Here is a 26,777-nt window from a genome sequence, read left to right on the forward strand (position 1 = left end):
GATAAAATATTAAGTTTTTGAGAGGAACAGTAATAATAATCAGAAGAAATACATGCACATATGTATTACTATCAGGTTTTACAAGAGTATATATTTTTTGTATTTAATCAATAGATTCTTTTTTTTAAATTATACTTTAAGTTCTAGGGTACATGTGCACAACGGCAGGTTTGTTACATATGTATACTTGTGCCATGTTGGTGTGCTCCACCCATCAACTCGTCAGCACCCATCAACTCGTCATTTACATCAGGTATAAGATGAGACGATGCTGTCAACCCGTTGCTGCAGACGTAAATTAGAATGTATTTATGTTGACAAAGTGGGAGAAGGGTAATGAGTGTGGGGGTAGTGATGCTGGGGGGAGCAGGTAACTACTGACAGCGGCCTGTGTCATGAGTCAAGGGCTGCTATTTGGGATATTTAAATCAAGCATTAGCAGATAAGCATATCGTTTGAAAATACATGGGCGAAAACAGGGCAAGACCGGTAAGAAATTTTGAAGTCCTTATCTTTAGGATCAGGAAGACTTTGTTATGGGTCCAATATTTTAGCCTGTGGACTGTGGACACCATGTCTATGCATTACTTGAATAAAACATTAAAGTGATGTAAAAATCTATCACAGTTAAGAATTTAACCCACAACTTCATGATAATAATAGAATGACAATTTGTACTCCAGGATTAGGAACAAGACACAAATGTCCACTTTCACTGCATCTATTCAACATATTATTGGAAGTTCAGCCAAAGCAATAGAACAAAAGTAGAAAAATAGTTACCTTAATTAAAAGGAAGGAAGCATGATAATTTCTATTTGCATACGACATAACTATATATGTAGAAAACCACAGGATTCTACACACTAAAAACTGTTACAAATAATTAGCAAAATTGCAGCATGCAACAACAGCCAAAACCTATTGACTTCTATACACTAACAATTTGCTGTGATTCATTGAATGCGTCAGAAGCAAAACTGTGTCTGTTCTGAGCCTAGGCTTTGAGTGGCTATACACTAACAATAAACAATCTGTAAAAGAGATCGTGATTTTATTTACAATAGTATCAAAAAAATGAAACACTTAGGAATAAACATAACCAAGAAGGTAAAAGGCTTATACACTGAAAAATGACAAAATGTTGATTATAGCAATTAAAAGAGACACAAATAAATGGAAATATATCCTGTATGTATAGATTGGAAGGCTTAACACTGTTAAGATGTCAATAATATCCAAAGTTACTTAAAGATTCAATGGAATCTCTATGAAAATTCTCATGATAAATCTTTTTTTCAAACAGAGAAAAACCCATGCTAAAATTTATATGGAATTACGAGGGACCTTGATTAGTCAAACAGTCTTGAATACATTATTGTTTTTAAGAACAAAAATAAAAGACTGATACTTTCTGATTTTAAAACTTACCAAAAGCCTCCAGATTTGTTCTTTTTGCTTAGTCTTGCTTTGGCTATGCAGACCTTTTTTTGGTTCCATATGAATTTTGTAATTGTTTTTTCTACTTCTGTGAAGAATGATGGTGGCATTTTGATGGGAATTGCATTGAATTTGTAGATTGCTTGTGGCAGTATGGTCATTTTCACAATATTGATTCTGCCTATCCATGAGCATGGTATGTATTTTCATTTGTTTGTGTCATCTATGATTTCTTTCAGAAGTGTTTTGTAGTTTTCCTTGTAGAGGTCTTTCACTTCCTTGGTTAGGTGTATTCCTAAGTATTTTATTTTACTTCATTTTATTTTATTTTTATTTTTGCAGCTATTGTAAAAGGGGCTAAGCTCTTGATTTGATTCTTAGCTGGGTCGTTGCTGGTATGTAGGAGAACTACTGTTTTGTATACACTAGTTTTGTATGAGGAAACATTGGTAAATTCTTTTATCAGTTCTAGGAGCTTTCTGGAAGAGTCTTTAGGGTTTTCTAGGTGAACAATCATATCATCAGCAAACAGTGAGAATCTGAATTCCTCTTTACTGATTTGGATGTCCTTTATTTCTTTCACTTGTCTGATAGCTCTGGCTAGGACTTCCAGTACTATGTTGAAGAGGAGTGGTGAGAGTGAACATCCTTGCTTGTTCCAGTTCCAAAAGCTACAATAATTTTATAAAAAGTATGGCACTGGTATAAAGCCAGACATGTATACCAATATAAGAAAACAGAAGTCAGGTGCCGTGGCTCACACCTGTTATCCTAGTACTTTGGGAGGCTGAGGCACACAGATTGCTTGAGATCACAACATTGAGACCATACAGGGTAACATGGTAAAATCCTGTCTCTACAAAAAATACAAAAATTAGCCAGGGGTGGTGGCTCACTCCAGTAGTCCCAGCTACTTGGGGGCTGAGGTTGGAGGTTTGCTTGAGCCGGGGAGGCAGAGGTTGCAGTGAGCCCAGTTCTCACCGGCACATTCCATTGTGGGTGAAAGAGTGAGACCCTATCTAAAAAAGAAGACGAAGACAAAGACTAAGGAGGAGGAGGAGGAGGAGGAAGAGGAGGAGGAGACAGAGTCAAGAAATAGACTCATATACGCAGCAATTTTTTTTTTTTTTTGTCAAGGGAACCAGGTTTACTCAATGGCGAAGGGATAGTCTTTTCAATAAACAGTGTCTGAAAAACCGTATATCTGCAGTCAAAATATTGAAATTGGATGCTAACTTTAAACCACACGAAAAATTAAGTCAAGATAAATTAAAGACCTAAGTGTAAGAGCTAAAATCATAAAAGTATAGTCAGTGGCAATGTGAAATTGTACAGCCTCTATGGAAAATGATCGAAGTTCCTCGATTTATGATGGGATTTCCTCCTGAAAAATCCATTATGAGTTTAAAATATTGTAAGTATCATACATTTACTATCTTGAAAAAGTCATCCCAATGTTAAAATATTGCAACTCAAATCATTGTAATTCCAGATGCTCCTTTACTTACAATAGGATTATGTTTCTATAAATGCACAGTAACGTCAAAAAGTCATCAAATTATTGTGTTTCTGGACCATCTGTATAGTAATTTCTTCAAAAACTAAACAGAATTGGTATATGCTCCAGCAATTCCACTTCTGAATGTGGACCCAAAGAAATAAGACACTCAAAAAAGATACTGACATGCCCACATTCATAGCAGTATTATTCACAATACCCAAAAGGCAGAACAACTTAAATGTTCATCCACAGGAAAATCAATAAAAAATGTAGTAAGTACATATTCAGTTTTAAAAGTGAATGAAGTTTTGACACATGCTACAACATAGATAAATCTTGAATACATTATGCTCAGTGAAATAAACCATGAACAGGCAAATATTGTATGAATTCACCTATATTAAGTACCCAGTGTAGTCAAATTCATAGAGACAGAAAGAATGCTGGACCCCAGAGGATAGGGGAAGGGAGACAAGGAGAATAATTGTGTAGGGAACAAAATTCTAGTTGGAGACAATGAAACTGTTCTGGAGATCCTTGGTGGGGATGGTTGCACAACAACATAAATGTACTTAGTGCCACAGAACTCCACAATTGAAATTGTTAAAATGGTGCAGTTTACCTTAAGTATATTTACCCTAATACAAACATTAAAATGTACTGAAATTATTGCATATTTGGATTTCCAAATACATTTTAAGAAAATTATGGCAAGTTCCTCAGCCTCTACAGAGCAAATTATTTTCAATTATTTTATGACCTCTGGTAATTTGTGAAGGACAATTCAGAAGAGCAAATTATTTTCATATATGTCATTTGGAAACAGTACAAGATCAGCATTAATTCTGATGCAATAGTATGTAATTTATATTAGTAGTTTAGTTATTGGCAAGTAGAATATGTACTATTTGAAATTACTAACATAATTAACATTTCAAATATTTCCATCATTTATATTTTATATAGGGCAGTCTATGATAAACTTTCCATGAGACAGTTATAGCGCTAATTTTAAACAGAGAAAATGTAACATAGGACAGAATCCTAAATGGCACGTGAAATCTCATATTTATTGCCTTGTTGTAACTGACTACCTCATTTTTAAAAAGAAAAATAATGACTTATTTTCTCCTCCTCCCCCAACCTCCTACTTAACTGTTTAGGAATGCAAATATATCCTTTACTGTCTCCACCAGACACGTTCTACAAGGCAAGTTTTTATGACTTTGTGTTTACTTAGAAGTTCTAGAGATGGAACCTTGAAGCAAATCAGGCACCCACGGAACTCCCTCCCACTAGGAGATTGCCTCAATTTACAACCCAGCTCTGCCTGTGATGGTGCCAGCCAGACCACCGGATAGAAAAGACATCAGAAGAAAACCCCTGGACCCCCATCTCCTCACTCCCTGCATGCCATTCATGCCAAGACCCCTTTAAAAGACCCTGCCTACTGCCCTGAAAGGGGAAGCATTTCCCATTAAGACAGAAGCCTCTCCTTCCTCTCAGCTAAGTTTAGAAGAAAAAGTCACTTTCTTTCTTCCAGACTTTGTTCTCGCTAATTGGACTTTGCAAGTGGTGAGTGGCAGTGACGTTACAATCTCTCTTGAACACCAATGTAGTGTCTCTTTGATTATTCATGTTCCAGGGTTCTAATTCTGTCATATAACATTGTTTATATAAAATTAGAGCTCTGTCTGTAATGAGGAAGCAGTCTCAGCCGTTATATATCTGTCTAAGTAATGTGAAGAGGACATTTTTTTCTTAGATAAAAATAAATCCAAATGGGTTACTTTTGTCCCTTAGTTTTTTATCCACCAAAATAGCTATAAGTATTTTAAGCGTATTTTAAAACATTTACACTTGCTTTTATTTTTCTAATTCTCATAAAATGTATATATCTAGGCATCAGCATTAATGATGTTATACACTGGAGTAAAAAGCGAGCAGAAAAAATTCCAATGATGGTTTCACAGTGAGTAGGAAAACCAAACCTTCAACCTGGGCATCATCTGGAATGAAAGGAAGGATAACGGCATGAACTTTTATTGACTGTCTCCACACACTGGCACTTACAATATGTCAGGATTTGTTCTATAATTCCATTAGATTTAATCCTAATAACAAGCTCTTCACATGGACATCACCACTGACATTTTATAGATGATGAAATTGAGATTCAGAGATTTTAAGTGAACTTATCCAGATTATACATAAACACACATACATATATGCATATATATATACACACAAACACATACATATGAGTTGATATACACATATACATATTTATGCAAACATAAGTAAATACACGTTACATATAAACAAACATTTACATAAACTTTTTAAAATGTGTGGTCTATTTTATCCTTCAAATATTTTTAGGCAGTAAGTCTGAAATAAGACTGGCTCACTTTTTAATTACCCAAAACAAAAATATAAGAGGTTAAATTTATTAAAATAAAAAAATCATTATAGATGGTAAATAACTGCAAAATAATAAACTTTTTAAATCACAAATGAGATTATTTTAATGATTAAAATTTAATCATTTCAACTTCTTCTGTTTCCTCGTATCACCTGGTTTCACTGGACTTTCACTTGATCCAGCAACAACCACTCATACCTTTATAGAAAAATGGTTTCTCAGAAACTCTAAAAGAAATGCAATTTCTATCTTGTTCCCAATATAAAGGTTTCCCTACTGGAAGAATTCACTTACTAAAAAATACACATATATTTCATAAATCAATTTGAGGATGAACATATTCAGCATAATAATTAAAATTCTCCAAATGGTGCCCAAGTTTCAAATGAATTACGTATTACCATCTGTTAAAGTCAGAATGCATCACTGCATTGCAGAGATCTCTTTTTTCCATCCTTCAATTTAGAGTTGAAAATGAGATAATAAAAATAACCTAATTGTAGTGATTCATATATTCACAAAGGACAAAGATTTTTCAACTATATTCTCATTATCAGAAGGAAGAATAACTGAATCACAAGGATTTGAAGGTTATTCATGGCTGTGCAACGACCTAGTGACAGAGTTGGGAACCAAGGAGGATGGTGCTCTTGAGTCTAAATACTGCAGTTTTCCACTAAGGCACCGATTTGTGAAACCTACACTGTCCTCAGTTTTGATCAAAACTATTTTCAAAGAAAAATTATTATCACAAAATAAGGCTGCTCTACTTAAAATTGTTATTATGAGCGGTCTGTGACATAGTGAACGTGTATTACTTGACTGGGGGTATCACTGAAGAGAAGCTGTGAGTTTCAGCATCTTCATCATTATCATTGCCCTCATCATCAGCATAATCACTATCACATTCACACATTGTTATCCACTATGACTGTAGAATAATATAGCCTTCACATTGTTTCCACATACTATGCTCATTGGCTTCTCACAAAAACTCTGCATTGCTGTTAAAGCAGAGATTTCTATTACTTCGCTGGAAGTTTACATTGTGCCCTGAAGAAAAAATAAACACAACATAAAAATTAAAAGCACAGCGCACTACAGCTTTGCACAAATTGGGTGTAAACACAAAATATGGATAACCACATCCCAGCTACTAATCATATGGTTACCTGCATTATTTATTTCCAGAAAAGGGTCCTTTGTTTAAAAATATATATACTATTGCTTTACAGGTGGTAATTTTAACCATTCTCATTTTGCCTTTACCTTAATGTCATTTTAACATTTTTATGCAAAAACAACACTAGTACTTTCCAGGTATTTTACTAGAAAGACTGGATTATTATATGTGGATTCATTAATTTCACTTGAGCCCATAAAAGCATGTTCTAATATAATTTAGCCCCATCTCTTCCATGACCGTCATTTAGCTTCCCATTCAGAAAACACATTTATGAATTAGCAGCAAAATCGCTGTTGGTTATCTGTATTCTATACTCCAAGATTTCTGCAGAATTTTGTTAACAGAAATTACAGCCACTAGTGCTCAATCTTACAATTCTATTTCTGAAACAGTTCTCTTAAGCAGTTGCCAGAGTCCCTTCTTCCCTGTGACCAATAAAAATTTAAAAATACAAATATAATTAGTACCTTTTATTATCTCCTCAATTTCAAACACACACTGCCTCGGTTAGCTGTAAGCAGTCATACAGTAATCATGTGAACAAAGTCATTTTTCTGAGCAAGATTTCTGAATGCTTTTTAAAGAAAGGTATGTATTCATTTCCATCTCTACACTTGAGATTTTAGAGACCTTCATGGTGATTCAGTAGCAACCATGACTCTAGTGTTTCTTTACCGGAAGAACAAGTTTAATGACGGTTTTGCTAGGATTCACTGGGGAATGTCCACTGAGAGTTTGGACATTCTAGGCTGAGTCACTAATAACATAGGATGGCCTTAGTCCAAAGTTTAGAAATGAGTTCTGATAATGTATTTAGATGTTTCAAGTCACGTCAAAGGTAAACTCAGTGGGAAAAGAAACAATTATGTTTATTCAGGTTTTACTAATGCATTCGTGTCTCTAATACTTTATGAAATCCTACATTTTATATGTTGTTATTCACTGCATTCATACCAATGATGTGTCTGTATATATTAATTTCTTTCCCAATTTAGTTTATATTGGCAACAAGTTTTAGAACATAAAAGTGGAACTATGTTAATTTACTTAAAACACATAAGTAGATGGTATTAAAATATCACATATTGGAGTTATCTTTAACATATTTTAAGTATATGTTTATATTGTTTCTTTTCTTCTGGAAATGCCCATTAAATTTTAAAACAATTTTGTGTTATTAAAATTGATGATAAAAATCATGTAACTACTAACTGTGGTATAATATTATCTAGGGTATATTTAGTAAATAAATTTTTATGCCAAACAGTACCTTAAATGTACTCAAATTTTCCACAGTTTCCAATAAATTAATTACGCTTCCCATCTTTAAAAAGTAACATTAGTCCATTTTATATATTTGGAATTTTATAAATGTTTTTAAGAAATGTTTATTTATTTAGTTGATACACTGTTATTATGTGAATTTATGGGTTACAATTTGATGTTTTTATACAAGCATATGTTATATAATGGTCTAATCAGGGTAGGTAGCAAAGATAATTTCCTGAAAATCAAACACAGATGTTTCAATATTCTTGCATTTGAAAATCTAAAGAATTTCTTCACCTTTTAAACCCTGCCTTTGAACATAATAGTAGATGCCACATCTAGGAGTCATTTCCAAGATGGCCGAATAGGAACAACACCGGTCTACATCTCCCAGAGAGACCAGCAGAGAAGACGGGTGATTTCTGGATTTCCAACTGAGGTACCTGATTCATCTTATTGGGACAAGTTGGACAGTGGATGCAGCCCACAGAGGGCAAGCTGAAGACATATGCACATGTATGTTTATTGCAGCACTATTCACAGTAGCAAAGACTTTGAACCAACCCAAATGTCCACCAATAATAGACTAGATAAAGAAAATGTGGCACATATACACCATGGAATACTACACCGCCATAAAAAAGGGTGAGTTCATGTCCTTTGCAGGGACATGGATGAAGCTGGAAACCATCATTCTCAGTAAAATATCACAAGGACAGAAAACCAAACACCACATATTCTCACTCATAAGTGGGAGTTGAACAATGAGAACACATGAACACAGGGAGGGGAACATCACACACCGGGGCCTTTTGGGGGCTGGGGTTTGAGGGAGGGATAGTGTTAGGAGAAATACCTAATGCAAATGCCAAGTTGATGGGTGCAGCAAACCAACATGGCACATGTATAACGATGTAACAAACCTGCACATTGCGCACATGTACCCTAGAACTTAAAGTATAATAATAAAAAATCTAGATGCCACATCTACTGTACATTGCACACTGTTTTTATATCTTCTTTAGTGGACAAAACACATTTGTGCTGAATAAGGAGGGAAGAATCCTTATTTGATGTGGGAAAAGGTGATTTGAGAGGATTTCTGTATGAAATAAAGACTTTATAGGTCATGACTCAAGACTACCCACTGGGATCCTGTAAACAAGTATGGGGGATATGAGACAGAAACTAACCTGGACTTGGGCATACGAAACAAAGGGAGCCTGCAGTCTGGATCTCAGGACAGAATCATCTTCAGGGGACCACCAAGACTGGCAGGGTACCCAGGAGAGTAGACAGGTCCAAGTGGCCTGTATCAGAGAAGCACTGGCAGTCCCTTACAGCTCCTACCCAACATGAGGAAGCCCAGAGGAGAAGGGGATCCTGAAATACCCCTGCTCTCCCTGAGAATGTTCTGGAAGTAGGAATTGAGTATTTCACACTTCCTCAGTAGAAACCACTAAAGCAAGCATAGAGTAGCCACAACTTGGTTTATACTGAAGGAAGAAATGAGAGCAAGGAACGTAAATAAAAGCGACCTGTTTATTTTATATTTTTAAATGTCTGTGTTCAGTCCATTTGAATTATTCATTAAACAACATAGTTCTTTAAATGCATAATTACATTTACTTAAAAAGAAGCCCAAATACAAATGTCCCAAAGATCCAAGATTCAAGTGATAACCATTTATGCCAAATCTTTTGTTAAAGAGGAGGGCAGGGTGACACAGGCCTGTAATTCCACCTATGGGGAGACGGAGGGAGGAGGATTGTTACACGCCCACAGGGTTCAATTGCCCATTGAGTGGTAGCCAACCAAAATAGTGGGAGTTGTAGCAGAGAAAGAGTTAAATAATCATAGGTCAGCTGAAGTGTGTCTGGATTTTGTTCCTTCTGGTGGGTTCCTGGTCTCACTGACTTCAAGAATGAACCCACAGACCCCCGCATGATGGTTACAGCTCTTAAAGGTGGTGTGGACCCAAAGACTGAGCAGCAGCAAGATTTATTGTGAAGAGGTAAAGAACAAAGCTTCCACAGCCTGGAAGGGAACCTGAGCTGGGGTTGCCACTGCTGGCTGGGGTGGCCAGCTTTTATTCCCTTATTTGTTCCTGCCCATGTCCTGCAGTTCAGTCCATTTTACAGAGTTCTGATTGGTCCATTTTACAGAATGCTGATTGGTGCACTTACAATCTTCTAGCTAGGCACGGAGCACTGATTAGTGCATTTTTACAGAGAGCTGATTGGTACATTTACAATCTTCTTGTAAGACAGAAAAGTTCTCTAAGTCCCCACCCGACCCAGGAAGTCCAGCTGGCTTTATCTCTCAGAAGAAGAGAAAGAAGCCTCAAATCAGCCTTCTGGAGAGACTTGGAGATGACATTTTTAAGGAGTCTGGTTGGGTGATGAGCTGAAGTGTGGGGACTGCTGATTGGTCCAGAAGTGTGTGGTGGAGTCACTAGACAGTAAGATGAAGACGCTGCATCCTGCACTGAGTCAGTTTCTCAGACAAGCTTTGCAGACCCCCTGCGTCAGTGGATCCACTAGAATTCAGGATCCGGAAATCATTTTAAATAGATAACCTGAGGTTTCCTAAAATTAAAGATGAAATCTAAAGAAACAATTAAGGGTAGTTAGGCCCCTGTGACAGGGGCTACGTGATTTTTAAGCAGTAAGCAGCCATATGGAAGCGGGCTATCAGGCAAGCTGGTTTATGCTTAGTGTATGCTTCTACTAAAAAATTATGCTTTTGGTTAAAAACCCAGCAATTCAGTTTTATTCACTTTATGAGAATAGTTTTAGCATGACTTGCACCGAGGTGTTTGAGACCAGCCTAGGCAACACAGTAACACAGTATCTAAAAATAATAATAATAATAATTTACAGGAATCATTCCCATGACTATTGCCTAGAAATGGATGGATTTCTCCTCTTTATAAGCAGATATATATGTAGTAAAATATGTTTCATTAATGAATCAAGAGATTTAATATAGAAAATATTTCCTTTTTCCACAAATTATGCTCTAGACTGTAAGAATTCACACCGAGACACAAAACTTTTTTCCTATAGACATTTTGCTGGCTGACTCTAATTATTATGTGAAAACGCAATGGGCTAAGATTACGTAAACACGATTTGAGGTGTGAATAATAATTTGAAGGTAGAACAGGTACTCAAGAGCAACATCTGGGCATTTGAAGAGGAAACAAGCAAGCCGCTGATGGTTAAAAGATAATAGTCTGTGGAGCCATAGAGAAAAGAGATTATAATCCATCGTGATGACACATGTTATTACTAGAAATAGTAGGATGTGTGAGAGTAGAATATAAAGTTGAACAAGCACATTCAACATGCTTCCTTATGTAGATGATACCTGATGTTTACCTTGAGAAAAGGGAGAAATGGGGATTCATGCAGTGAAAGAAACTTGGGAGGATACAGAACAATGCATTAAAGGTAAAACCAATTGTATCCTTCATGTAATGAAGGACTGACTTTTCAAAACTTGTTCAGAAAACTACATTCAATTTAAGATGAAGAGAACATAAAGTTCCAGGTACAGTGTGATCCTGCCAATGTAGGAGTGAATTAGCCAGTGGAGAGAATCACATACCACGCCAAGGAAAGTGACATCATCAAAATATATTTTAATTAGATAATTCTAGGAACATTTCAAGCCAGTCTGTATTGATTATTGATTTCATTAAAGATGTGCCACATAATATTTTATTTTACTAAAAATGTACAACAGGATGTTTGACATCCATCTACATGTTGAAATGATTACTACACTTAAGTTTTACAGCACTTTCCATAGTTATGATCTTTATAAAGAGGACTTAAAACCCACTCTTGGCAAATTTTCAATATATAATACAGTATAACTTTTATGGAAATAATGTTGATGCTTTTAGGCACATGCCTAAGCAGGCATAAAAATAGTGGAGCAGAGAAGCTGACCCCAACCCAAGCTGTATAGACGTGTTGATATATGAGAAAAATAAGTAGAAATAAAATTGACCAGGCAGAATGTCTTGTATGAGAATACCAGTGGCAATGAAGGAGGCAGAAATTGAGTGTGTTGTGATGTGACTGGGGAGTGGTTCAAATAATCTACTCGACACTCACTAGACTGTAACTTCTATAGAATCTGTTGTAAAGAAACTTTTGTTTTTCAAAAGACAAATTGGCTTATCCCCCAAAATAATTATTTATCCTGAGGTAAATTTATCAATAAATCATTACTTTAGGAAAAAGAAGAAGCTATACCCACCATTTGAGAGAAAATACAATACTATCTTATATTCAATTAGATTCAGTCATCTTAAATAATTTATTATTCTTTCATCTTAATAATAATGAGAGATGAATGACATATAACTATTATGCAGAATGCTATGATTAGTTTGGACATTTATTATTTTAATTTTAATGAAACCCTACTGCCCACAATTTAGTGGAAAATAAATGATCTATATTTTGATAAAAAGAAACAAAAACAAAACAACATGGATGTCTTAGAATATGCAATTAAAATGTCAAGACTAAATTTTAAAAAACTTTCTAGAGTAATTTTTGTTCCACACTCCTGGCATGGAATATTATTATCCATAACTGCTGTACACTGCTAAGTTGACGTGAAGTTAGTGCTTGGACTCTAAGGCAGAACGTATGTCTACATTTTCACAGGGAAGATTGTCTGACTCACTCGTGTCAGGGCCCCCATCACCTCCTTGTTTCTCAGGCTGTAGATGATGGCATTGAGCATTGAGGTGAGGATGGTGTAGAAGACAGCCAGAACCTTGTCCTCTGTTGGAGATTGCAGGTATCTCGAATATAGAGAGGTATAAGCAAAGTTTGCATAGTAGAAAATTACTACAGTGAGGTGGGTGCTACAGGTCAAATAGGCCTTCTTCCTCCCTTCTGCAGATTTCATGTGGTAGACAGTAAGGAGAACCTGGCCATAGGAACCTGCAATATCAATAAAAGTAAACACGAGAAAGAGGATTGTGCTCAAAAACACTGCGCACTGATAGACCCAGGTGTCCAAGAAGGCCAGAGTCACCATGGCTGGGACATCACAGCCCTTGCTGAGCAACAGGGATATGGGGCATATATGAAATGTGAGCAAAAGTGTCAATAGAGCCCATATTCCAAGATCCTATTATCATCACCACATACTCTTTTGCTCATATGTATGGGATAGTGGAGAGGAAAGCAAACGGCCACATAATGATCACAGGCCATTGATGTCAGGAGCAGCACTTCTGCACCTGCTAAAGCCACAAAGAAGAAACTCTGAATCCCACACCCAGTGAAGGAAATAGACTTGTTTCCAAACAGAAAATCAGAAAACATCTGGGGGCAATAGTGGAGATGTAATTTAGGTCAATGAGGTAGAGCTGACCAAGTAAGAAATATATGGGCATGTGGAGATGAGTGTCCAAGAAGATGAGAAAGATTATGGACTGATTGCCAATTAGAGCCAATAACGAAATGAGAATGAGGATGAAGAGGAAAAGGCCAATTCTGGATGGTGGGAAGATTCCCAGTAAGATGAAATCAGTTGATGTTTGATTGTATTTTTCCATGGGGCATTCATACAATCCTTCCTGCAGGGCGGCAGAAGGATAAGTGAATTAGTTCCCCCCATCCACAGGGGATGCATTCCAAGACCCCCAGGGGATGCCTGAAACTGAGGATAATACTGAGTCTCATATACACTATTTACACGATTTCTTTGGATCCGTATATACTTACGATAACATTCAGTTTATAAGTTAGGCAAGCAAGAGATCAACAAAAATAATAATAAAATAGAACAATTATAAAAATACACCATAGTAAATAAACATTATGTAAATGTGGTCCCTTTTTTCTCTCTCACAAAATAACTTTATATTTTTATATACTTTAAGTTCTGGGATACATGTGCTGAATGTGCAGGTTTACTACATAGGTATACATGTACCATGGTGGTTTGCTGCATCCATCAACCCAACATCTAGGTTTTAAGTCCCGCATGCATTAGGTATTTGTCCTAATGCTTTACCTCCTCTTGGCCCCCATTTCCCAAAAGGCTCTGGTGTGTGATGTTCTCCTCCCTGTGTCCACGTGTTCTCACTGTTCAACTCCCACTTATGAGTGAGAATATGCGGTGCTTAGTTTTCTGTCCCTGTGTTAGTTGGCTAGAGAATGATGGTTTCCAGCTTCATCCGTGTCCCTGCAAAGGAGATGAACTCACTCTTTTTCATGGATGCAGAGTATTCGATGATGTCTATGTGCCACATTTTCTTTATCCAGTCTATCATTGATGGGCATTTGTGTTGGTTCCCAGTCTTAGCTATTGTAAATAGTGTTGCTATAAACATACGTGTGTCTGTGTCTTTATACTAGAGTGATTTATAATCCTTTGCTATATACCCAGGAATGGGATTGCTAGAGCAAATGGTATTTCTGGTTCTAAATCCTTGAGCAATTGCCACACTGTCTTCTACAATGGTTGAACTAATTTACACTCCCACTAATAGTGTAAAAGCTTTCCTATTTCTCCACTTACTCACCAGCATCTGTTGTTTCCCGACTTTTTAATGATCACCATTCTCACTGGCATGAGATGATATCTTATTTTGGTTTTGACTGACATTTCTCTAATGACTAGTGATGATAAGCTTTTTTTCAAATGTTTGTTGGCCACATAAATATCTTCTTTTGAGAAGTGTCTGTTCAAACACTTCACCCACCTTTTGATGAGGTTGTTTGCTTCTCTCTTGTAAATTCGTTTAAGTTCTTTGCAGATTCTGGACATTAGATCTTTGTCAGATGGATACATTGCAAAAAATTTCTCCCATTCTCTTGGTTGTGTGTTCACTCTGATGATAGTTTCTTTTTCTGTGCAGAAGTTCTTTAGTTTAATTAGATCCCATTTGTCTATTTAGGCTTTTGTTGCCATTGTTTTTGGAGTTTTAGTCATGAAGTCTTTGCCCATTCGTATGTCCTAAATGGTATTGCCTACGTTTTCTTCTAGGGTTTTAATGGTTTTAGGTCTTACATTTAAGCCTTTAATCCATCTTGAGATAATTTTTGTATGAAGTGTAAGGAATGAGTCCAGTTTCAGTTTTCTCCATACAGCTAGCCAGTTTTCCCAGCACCATTTATTAAGTAGTGAATCATTTTCCCATTGCTTGCTCTTGTAAGGTTTGTCAAAGATCAGATGGTTGTAGATGTGTGGTGTTACTCTGAGGCCTCTGGTCTGTTCTATTGGTCCATATATCCGTTTTGGCACCAGTACCATGCTGTTTTGGGTACTGTAGACTTTCAGTATAGTTTGAATTCAAGTAGCTTGATGCTTCCAGCTTTTTTCTTTTTGCTTAGGGTTGTCTTGACTATACAGGCTCTTTTTTGGTTCTATATGAAATTTAAAGTAGTTTTATCTAATTCTGTAAAGAAAGTCAATGGTAGCTTCATGGGAATAGCATTGAATCTATAAATTACTTTGAGCAGTATGGCCATTTTTATGATATTGCTTCTTCGTATCCATGAGCATGGAATTTTTTTCTATTTGTTTTGGTCCTGTCTTATTTAAGTGAGTGGTGGTTTGTAGTTCTCCTTTAACAGGCCCTGCACATTGCTTGTGAGTTGTATTCCTAGGTACTTTATTTTCTCTGTAGCAATTGTGAACGGGAGTTCACTCATGATTTGGCTGTTTGTCTATTATTGATGTATAAGAATGCTAGTGATTTTTGCACATTGATTTTGTATCCTGAGACATTGTTGAAGTTGCTTATCAGCTTAAGGAGTTTTTGGGTGGACATGATGGGGATTTCTAAGTATACAATTATGTCATCTGCAAACAGGGCAATTGGACTTCCTCCCTTCCTATTTGAATATCCCTTATTTCTTTCTCTTGCCTAATTGCCGTGGTCAGAACTTCCAATACTAGTTGCTTGAGAGTGGTGAGAGAGGGCATTTTTTGTCTTGTGACGGTTTTCAAAGGGAATGCTTCCAGATTTTGCCCATTCAGTGTGACATTGTGTATGTGTTTGTCATAAATAGCTTTTATTAATTTGAGATATATTACATCAACACCTAATTTATTGAGTGTTTTTAGCATGAAGGGGTGTTGAATTTTATTGAAAGCCTTTCCTGCATCTATTGACATAATCATGTGGTTTTTGTCATTGGTTCTGTTTATTTGATGGATTGCATTTATTTATTTGCATAGGTTGAACCAACCATGCATACCAGGGATGAAGCCAACTTGATCGTGATGGATAAGCTTTTTGATGTGCTGCTGGATTCGGTTTTCCAGTATTTTATTGAGGATTTTCGCATCGATGTTCATTAGGGATATTGGCCTGAAATTTTATTTTTTTGTTGTGTCTCTGCCAAGTTTTGGAATCAGGATGATGCTTGCCTCATAAAATGAGTTAAGGAGGAGTTCCTCTTTTTCTATTGTTTGGAATCATTTCAGAATGAATGGTACCAACTCCTCTTTGTACCTCTGGTTGAATTTGGCTGTGAATCTGTCTGGTCCTGGGTTTGTTTTTGTTTTTGTTTTTGTTTTGTGTGTGTGTTGCGGGGGGCAGGCTATTAATTACTGCCTCAATTTCAGAACTTGTTATTGGTCTATTCAGGGATTCAACTTCTTCCTGGTTTAGTCTTGGGAGAGTGTATGTGCCCAGGAATTTATCCATTTCTTCCAGGTTTTCTAGTTTATTTGCATAGAGATATGTATAGTATTCTCTGATGCTAGTTTGTATTTCTGTGGGATCAGTGGTGATATCACCTTTATCATTTTTTATTGTGTCTATTTGATTCTTCTCTCTTTTCTTCTTTATTTGTCTGCTAGTTGTCTATTTTGTTAATCTTTTCAAAAAACCAGCTCCTGGATTCACTGATTTTTTAAGGGTTTTTCATGTCTCTGTCTCCTTCAGTTAAACTCTGATCTTGGTTATTTCTTGTCTTCTGCTATCATTTGAATTTGTTTGCTCTTGCTTCTCTATTTCTTTTAATTGTGATGTTAGTGTCGATTTTAGATTTTCCCCCTTTCTAATGTGGGCATTTAGCGCCATAAATTTTCCTCTAAACACCACTTTAGCTGTGTCCCAGAGATTCTGGTATGTTATGTCTTTGTTCTCACCGGTTTCAAATAACTTACTTATTTAAGCCTTAATTTCGTTATTTACCCAGTATTCATTCAGGAGCAGGTTGTTCAGTTTCCATGTAGTTGTACAGTTTTGAGTGAGTCTCTTAATCCTGAGTTCTAATTTGATTGCACTGTGGTCTCAAAGGCTGTTTGTTATTATTTCTGTCCTTTTGAATCTGCTAAGGAGTGTTTGACTTCCAATTATGTGGTCGATTTTAGAATAAGGGTTATGTGGTGCTGAAAAGAATGTATATTCTGTTGATTTGGCGTGGAGAGTTCTATAGATGTCTATTCGGTCTGCTTGGTCTAGAGCTGAGTTCCAGTTCTGAATATCCTTGTAAATTTTCTGTCTCATTGATCTGTGTAATATTGACAGTGGGGTGTTAAAATCTCCCACTATTATAGCTTGGAAGTTTAAGTCTAGTCATGTGCAGAAAACTGAAACTGGACCCCTTTCTTACACCTTATACAAGAAGTTATACTCTTTTTACTTTATCTAGATGAGGGTTAAACCAATTCACTTAATGTGTCTGAAAGAGAATATGGAAGTAGAATATTGATGAAATTACCCTATCATCAAATTATGTCAATGTTTATGGGAATAAAACAGGTTTAAATTATAACAAATTGGCTGAGTTCTGTTAGATACCAGAGAGCACAACCTGCAGGCTCAGGATAAATGCCTCAACCAGCCTTTCTTCCACAATCCCTAGGTGCTGCCACTTCCAAAGTACTGCAGGGACCTGCCAACCTGGATCTCAATGGCTGGTGTTCCCTAATAGTGTCTGCTCTACATTCTTCTTCTCCTTATTTGAAGAAAAGATTAAGACTAAAAAAAAGACAAAGTAAAAAAACAGTCTCCAGGTATGTGAAACTACTGTATCACAGTTAATTTTTGGATTTAAATTTTTATCTTTGGAGATAACATGAGTGTATATTTACAAATAAGTTGATATAGAAATAAATATATGCTTATATTTGTTTCCTTGGTAAAATCAACAGTTCCTTTAAAGATGTCAAATTTCTTGCCTGAAAATTATTATATCTATATAATCATTTCTCAGTAAAGGACTGAAGGACATGCCATCCCCCAAACACCAAATTGGAATATTGATTACTTCGAGTTAAATACATAGGAACAATGGTTGTTTCAGAAAGGGCCAGCTGCCCTGTCTCCTACTGCATGCACGAAGCCATAAAGATTCCTCGGTGATAAAATAGCTCTTACACCAGAGCCTGGGATCTGGTTCTGCTGTGGATTTGGATGAATATAGTTACATGAGTAACTCTCCTACAAGTTTTACATCCCTTTGTATATCTCCTAGTGACTCACCTAGAAATTTATGTGTTTCTTTATAATATGCTTTGCTGATTGGAATATAGTGAAGATTAATTGTAGAGTAAAAATTAAAAATCTTTATAAAATCAGGTTGACAATACAGGATGAAAACTGTAGAGTTAGCCTTGTCCCTTGGTACCATTGATATATGATCCAAGTTGCATTCTAAGAAGTAACCCAAAAGAAAGGCGGGAACCTAAGGTTCTTCGTAATGCATAACAAGAAAAACTATTACAAAACTATTACATTGTTGCCATGGAATACAATATGAAAGTAAGGGTGATCTCAGAGACCATGTTAATTGACAGGCAAATGTCATGTTTTACAAATTTTATAAAATTTATATGAGAGACAATAAAATGGATGTTATTAAATTATTAGGGAAGATCCAGATACTTTGTTTACAAAATGCTATTGTGAGGAAATCCTTAAAATTATGGAAATAATTTTGGAAATTAAAAAAAAAAGTCCTCCCCGACAACAAAGGTTTTCTTAATTCTGGCAGATTATTACAATGCTATAGAACATGACCAAAACATAAGCATTCAATAACTGACTGAAGTATAGCTCTGCATAGGAGCTGGCCGGGCAGTGAAAAACCTGGTGGAATTACCCCAAAAGCTTCAGAGAACACCATCCCATGTTGTATGCACTCAGTCTCAGAGTCTTAGCACTAACCTGCAACAGGAGCAGCCGCCATGTAGAAAGTTCCTAGTATTCCATGGCTCTGGCCCCCTGGATCACCAAGTAGATCTCAGTGGTGCATTTCCTGCTGGTATAAAATGCAAGGCACCTGAATAAAGTCCTTATCTTCAGGCTCTGAAAATGCCAGTTGGATCACATTTAGGAGAAAAAAGATTACCACATACTTTCTACATTTCATGCAGATTATTTTCAAATCTGGAGATATTTAATCCCGGCAGGAAATGGCCTGTTTTGCTAATATACTGCTAACATCAGGATATGACTAATTTGAAAGTGAGGTCTGCATTAAACTATTGTTAAATGAGATAGCATTTGTAAAGTAATTATCTCCTTCCTGGGAAAGCATCCAATCCTGCTAGCCTACACTTTGTTAACAGCCAATGCATCAAGAAAGAGCTGGTAATTACATAGGGGAAAGTGTGTTATAAAAATGCCTTGTTCCATGAGGACTTTATAGCTGAAACACCAAAAGCAATGGCAACAAAAGCCAAAAATGACAAATAGAATCTAATTAAACTAAAGAGTTTCTGCATGGCAAAAGAAAATACCATCAGAGTGAACAGTCAACCTACAGAATGGGAGAAAAGTTTTGAAATCTACCCATCTGACAAAGGGCTAATATCCAGAATCTACAAAGAACTTAAACAAATTTACAAAAAAAAAAAAACAAACAGCCACATCAAAGTGGGCAAGGGATATGAACAGACACTTCTCAAAAGAAGACATTTATGCAGCCAGCAGACATAAGAAAAAATGCTCATCATCACTGGCCATCAGGGAAATGCAAATCAAAACCACAATGAGATACCATCTCATGCTACTTAGTATGGCGATCATTAAAAAGTCAGGAAGCAACAGATGTTGGAGAGGATGTGGAGAAATAGGAACACTTTTACACTGTTGGTGGGACTGTGAACTAGTTCAACCATTGTGGAAGACAGTGTGGTGATTCCTCAAGGATCTAGAACTAGAAATACCATTTGACCCAGCGATCCCATTACTGTGTATGTACCCAAAGGATTATAAATCATGCTACTATAAATACGTATGCACACATGTTTACTGCAGCACCATTCAAAATAGCAAATACTTGGAACCAATCCAAATGTCCATCAGTAATAGACTGGATTAAGAAAATGTGGCACATATACACCATGGAAAACTTTGCGGCCATAAAAAAGGATGAGTTCATGTCCTTTGCAGGGACAGGAATGGGACTGGAAACCATCATTCTCAGCAAACTATCACAAGGATGGAAAACCAAACACCACATGTTCTCACTCATAGGTGGGAATTGAACAATGAGAACACTTGGACACAGGGCGGGGAACATCACACACCTGGGCCTGTTGGGGGGTGGGGGACTGGGGGAGGGATAGCACTAGGAGAAATACCTAGTGTAAATGATGAGTTGATGGGTGCAGCGAATCAACATGGTACATGTATACATATGTAACAAAGCTGCACATTGTGCACATGTACTCTAGAACTTAAAGTATACTAAAAAATAAATTTAAAAAATGTCTTGTCCCAAAAGGTATTCTTCCAAAAAGAGGATGGCTCTGTTGAACTCTTCTAATCTTAAAACTTGTTAGTTTTATGTTTTAGGGTAAATTACATAAACTCTCTGACATTCAGTTTAATTATCTATAAAAGTGGAGTCATATTCTCTTTTGATATTTTAAAGTTTATGATTATTTATAATTATCATGATTATTCATGGTTTACTTTATGTGATGTATAAAAAGCAGCACATACATGCGTTTTACATACAAACAAATGTTTGTTCCTCTTTCTCCTTTCTACTGTCTGTAAGAGAAAGTCTTGATTTCTGATATGACACACAGTAATGAGAAGAGATTTAAAAAGAAGAAGCAGAAGGAGAGGGGAAGGAGGAGGAGGAGGAAGGAGGAGGGGGAAGAAGGAGGAGGGGGAAGGAGGAGGAGAAGGAAGAAGAAGAAAAGAAGAAGAAGAAGAGGGAGGAAGAGGAGGAAAGAAGAAGGAGGAGGAGGAGGAGAAGGAGAAGGAAGAAGGAAGAAGGCAGAAGACGAAGGAGGAGAAGGAGAAAGAAGACAAAGGAATAAGAAGAGGAAGAAAAAGAAGAAGGAGGAAGAGGAAAGAAGGAGGAGGAGGAGAAGGAGAAAGAAGAAGGAAGAAAGAATAAGAAGAAGGAGGAGGAGGAGGAGGAAAGAAAAAGAGAGAAAGAAAGAGAGAGAGAAGAAAGAAAGAAAAAGAAAGAAAAAGAAATCAAAGGAAGAGGAGAAGAAGGAGTAGGAGGAGATGGAGGAAATGGAGGAGGAGGAGGAGGAGAAGAAGGAAGAAGGAGGAGGAGGAGGAGAAGGAGGAGGAGGAGGAAAGAAGAAGGAGGAGGAAAGGAGAAGGAGGAAGAATTCTTTTCTGACAACCAAGGTTTTTTTAAGTCTGGCAGATTATTACCATATAAAAAAAAAGTACCATATAAAAAAAAAGTAAGCATTCAGGAATTGATTGAAGTATAGTTCTGTATATGAACTGTATGAAAGCTGATCATAAGAACTGGATTACTCTTGCCATACCCAACTAACACGGAGTTAACAAACCAGGAGTACAAAGCACTCAGGGTACAAAATATTCCCAGAGAATGTAATTCTCTGCAACTCCGACTGCTGAAACTGCTATTGTAACTAGAAGTCAGATCTATATACAGCTTCTGAGATAACTTGCTGTGATTTTAGGGATAATTTTGCCCACCACAGTTGTTCACCAGTCAGAGCTGGCTAGCTCCCCAAACTCTTACTAGTGCCAATAAACTTTTTTCAAAGAGTAATATGTAAAATTTCTTCTTTTTCATAAAACGTCTAACCTCTTGGTCCTTTGGGCATACTGATGACCACCGGTCTACTTCAAATTGTAATTATTTTTTTATTATTATATCTCAAGTTCTAGGGTACATGTGCACAACGTGCAGGTTTGTTACATATGTATACACGTGCCATGTTGGTGTGCTGCACCCATTAACTCGTCATTTACATTAGGTATATCTCCTAATGCTACCCATCCCCTCTCACCCCACCCCATGACAGGCCCCAGTATGTGGTGTCCCTCTTCCTGTGTCCAAGTGTTCTAATTGCTCAGTTCCCACCTATGAGTGAGAACATGTGGTGTTTGGTTTTCTGTCCTCGTGATAGTTTGCTGAGAACGATGGTTTCCAGCTGCATCCATGTCCCTACAAAGGAGACGAACCCATCCTTTTTTAGGGTTGCATAGTATTCCACAGTGTATATGTGTCACACTTTCTTAATCCAGTCTATCATTGATGTACATTTGGGTTGGTACTAAGTCTTTGCTATTGTGAATGGTGCTGCAGTAAACATACGTGTGCATGTGTCTTCATAGCAGCATGATTTATAATCCTTTGGGTATATCCCCAGTAATGGGATGGCTGGGTCAAATGGTATTTCTAGTTCTAGATCCTTGAGGAATCACCACACTGTTTTCCACAATGGTTGAACTAGTTCACAGTCCCACCAACAGTGTAAAACTGTTCCTATTTCTCCACATCCTCTCCAGCACCTGTTGGATCCTGATTTTTTAATGATTGCCATTCTAACAGGTGTGAGATGGTATCTCCTTGTGGTTTTTTTGACTTGCATTTCTCTGATGGTGAGTGATGATGAGCATTTTTTCATGTGTCTGTTGGCTGTATGAATGTCTTCTTTTGAGAAGTGTCTGTTCATATCCTTGGCCCACTTTTTGATGGGGTTGCTTTTTTCTTGTAAATTTGTTTGAGTTCTTTATAGGTTCTGGATATTAGCCCTTTGTCAGATGAGTAGACTGCAAAAATTTTGGCTTAGGATTGTCTTGGCAATGTGGGGTCTTTTTTGGTTCCATATGAACTTTAAAGCAGTTTTTTCCAATTCTGTGAAGAACGTCATTGGTAGGTTAATGGGGATGGCATTGAATCTATAAATTACCTTGGGGAGTATGGCCATTTTCACAATATTGATTCTTCCTATCCATGAGCATGGTATGTTCTTCCATTTGTTTGTGTCCTCTTTTATTGCACTGAGCAGTGGTTTGTAGTTCTCCTTGAAGAGGTCCTTTACATCCCTTGTAAGTTGGATTCCTAGGTATTTTATTCTCTTTGAAGCTATTGGGATTGGGAGTTCATTCATGATTTGGTTGTCTGTTTGTCTGTTATTGGTGTATAGGAATGCTTGTGATTTTTGCACATTGATTTTTGTATCCTGAGACTTTGCTGAAGTTGCTTATCAGCTTAAGGAGATTTTGGGCTGAGACGATGGGGTTTTCTAAATATACAATCATGTCATCTGCAAACAGAGAAAATTTGTCATCTTCTTTTCCTAATTGAATACCTTTTATTTCATTCTCCTGCCTGATTGCCCTGACCAGAACTTCCAACACTATGTGGAACAGGAGTGGTGAGAGAGGACATGCCTGTCTTGTGCCAGTTTTCAAAGGGAATGCTTCCAGTTTTTGCCCATTCAGTATGATTTTGGCTTCGGGTTTATCATAAATAGCTCTTATTATTTTGAGATACGTTCTATCAATACCGAATTTATTGAGAGTTGTTAGCATGGAGGTCTGTTGAATTTTGTCAAAGGCCTTTCTGCTTCTATTGAGATAATCATGTGGTTTTTGTCTTTGGTTCTGTGTATATGCTGGATTACATTTATTGATTTGATTATGTTGAACCAGCCTTGCATTCCAGGGATGAAGCCCACTTGATCATGGTGGATAAGCTTTTTGATGTGCTGCTGAATTCGGTTTGCCAGTATTTTATTGAGGATTTTTGCATCAGTGTTCATCAGGGACATTGGTCTACAATTCTCTTTTTTTTTGTTGTGTCTCTGCCAGGCTTTGGTATCAGGATGATGCTGGCCTCATAAAAAGAGTTAGGGAGGATTCCCTCTTTTTCTGTTGATTGGAATAGTTTCCGAAGGAATAGTATCAGCTCTTCTTTGTACCTATGGTAGAATTCGGCTGTGAATGCATCTGGTCCTGGACTTTTCTGGTTGGTAGGCTATTAATTATTGCCTCAATTTCAGAGTCTGTTATTAGTATATTCAGGGATTCAACTTCTTCCTGGTTTAGTCTTGGGAGGGTGTATGTGTCCAGGAATTTATCCATTTTTTCTAGATTTTCCAGTTTATTTGCATAGAGATGTTTATAGTATTCTCTGATGGTAGTTTGTATTTCTGTGGGATCGGTGGTGATATCTCCTTTATCATTTTTTTATTGTGTCTGTTTGATTCTTCTCTCTTTTCTTCTTTATTAGTCTTGCTAGTTGTCTATCAATTTTGTTGGTCTTTTCAAAAAAAAAAGCAGGTCCTGGATTCATTGATTTTTTGAAGGGTTTTTTGTGTCTCTATCTCCTTCAGTTCTGCTCTGATCTTAGTTATTTCTTGCCTTCTGCTAGCTTTTGAATGTGTTTACTCTTGCTTCTCTAGTTCTTTTCATTGTGATGTTAGGGTGTCAACTTTAGATCTTTCCAGCTTTCTCTTTTAGGCATTTAGTGCTATAAATTTCCCTCTGCATACTGCTTTAAATGTGTCCCAGAGATTCTGGTATGTCGTATCTTTGTTCTCATTCATTTTAAAGAACATCTTTATTTCTGCCTTCATTTAATTATGTACCCAGTAGTCATTCAGGAGCAAGTTATTCAGTTTCCATGTAGTTGAGCAGTTTTGATTGAGTTTCTTAATCCCGAGTTCTAGTTTGCTTGCACTGTGGTCTGAGAGACAGTTTGTTATAATTTTGGTTCTTTTACATTTGCTGAGGAGTGCTTTACTTCCAATTATGTGGTCAATTTTGGAATAAGTGTGATGTGGTGCTGAGAAGAATGTACATTCTGTTGATTTGGGGTGGAGAGTTCTGTAGATGTCTATTAGGTCTGCTTGCTGCAGAGATGAGTTCAATTTCTGGATATCTTTTTTAACTTTCTGTCTCATTGATCTGTCTAATATTGACAGTGGGGTGTTAAATTCTCCCATTATTATTGTATGGGAGTCTAAGTCTCTTTGTAGGTCTCTAAGGACTTGCTTTATGAATCTGGGTGCTCCTGTGTTGGGTGCACATATATTTAGCATAGTTAGCTCTTCTTGTTGATTTGATCACATTACCATTATGTAATGGCCTTCTTTGTCTCTTTTGATCTTTGTTGGTTTAAAGTCTGTTTTATCAGAGACTAGGATTGCAACCCCTGCCTTTTTTGTTTTCCATTTGCTTGGTAGATCTTCCTCCATCCCTTTATTTTGAGCCTATGTTTGTCTCTGCATGTGAGATGGGTCTCCTGAGTACACACTCTGCAGGATATTATCCAGGAGAACTTCCCCAACCTAGCAAGGCAGGCTAACATTCAAATTCAGGAAATACGGAGAATGCCGTATTTCCTTGATACTCCTTGAGAAGTTACTCCTTGAGAAGAGTAACTCCAAGACACATAATTGTTAGATTCATCAAAGTTGAAATGAAGGAAAAAAATGTTACGGGCAGCCAGAGAGAAAGGTTCTGTTACCCACAAAGGGAAGCCCATCAGACTAACAGTGGATCTCTTGGCAAAACTCTACAAGCCAGAAGACAGTGGGGGCCAATATTCAACATTCTTAAAGATTGTCCCACCCAGAATTTCATATCCCCAAACTAAGCTTCATAAGTGAAGGAGAAATAAAATCCTTTACAGACAACAAATGCTGAGAGATTTTGTCACCACCAGGCCCACCTTACAAGAGCTCCTGAAGGAAGCACTAAACATGGAAAGGAACAACCAGTACCAGCCATTTCAAAAAACATGCCAAATTGTAAAGACCATCAATGCTAGGAAGCAACTGCATCAACTAATGAGCAAAATAACAGAATCAAATTCACACGTAACAATATTAACCTTAAATGTAAATGGGCTAAATACTCCAATTAAAAGACACAGACTAGCAAATTGGATAAAGAGTCAAGACCCATCAGTTTGCTGTAATTCTTTCTTCCCAAAGAAAATATTAAATTTAGAGACTTGTCTCTATATTTTCATTTTGTCTTACAACTGGTTAGGCAGTAAAAGACATTGTGGAATTATTTTTAATAATAATACTATGATTCTCAAAAATAATATCTAAAGTGCTATTTGAGATTTGTATTCAAATATGTAGGTAATTATAGGAGGTCAATGAATTAAGAGAGGGGAAGAAAAAGAAAAAATAGAAATCAAAAGCTGGTATTTCTGGACAAATTGATTAAACAAAAAATAACCAAATTTTTAATAACGGAATATTGATAATATTAAAAAATATTAATAGTATCAATAACAACAATTTGATATATTAATTTTGCATTAATAAATGACTGAGGCTTGGCGCAGTGGCTCACGCTTGCAATCCCAGCACTTTGAGAGGCCAAGGCAGAAGGATCACTTGAGATCAGGAGTTCGAAACCAGCCCAAGCAACATGATGAAACCCAGTCTCAACTAAAAATACAAAAATTAGCCAGTTGTGGCGGCAGGCGCCTGTAATCTCAACTACTTGGGAGGCGGAGGCAGGAGAATCGCTTGAACCCGGGAGGCAGAAGTTGTGGTGAGCCGAGCTCGAGCCACTGCACTCCAGACTGCGCGAGAGAGAAAGACTCTATCTCAAAAAAAAAAAGAAAGAAAAGAAAAGAAAAAAGGAAAGAAAATAAAGAAAGAAATGACTGGATGATGTGTATTGTGTCTTAAGAGAATATTTTCTGAAACAGAGGAAGAGGGAAAAGCAGTTGTGTAATCCCCCTTAAAGGAAC

At 36.8% G+C, this 26,777-nt stretch overlaps 1 protein-coding gene and 1 pseudogene across 3 annotated transcripts in view; both read right to left on the bottom strand.

Moving 5' to 3' along the window:
- LOC102130647 (olfactory receptor 2T33) overlaps positions 1-26,777 on the bottom strand; it is a 277,856-nt gene that overhangs the window by 134,140 nt on the left and 116,939 nt on the right. The window lies entirely within an intron of this gene.
- On the bottom strand, positions 12,431-13,411 carry LOC123572898 (olfactory receptor 2L3-like; annotated as a pseudogene).

The sequence above is a fragment of the Macaca fascicularis genome, chromosome 1 (assembly GCF_037993035.2).
Source record: "Macaca fascicularis isolate 582-1 chromosome 1, T2T-MFA8v1.1".
Lineage (NCBI taxonomy): Eukaryota > Metazoa > Chordata > Mammalia > Primates > Cercopithecidae > Macaca > Macaca fascicularis.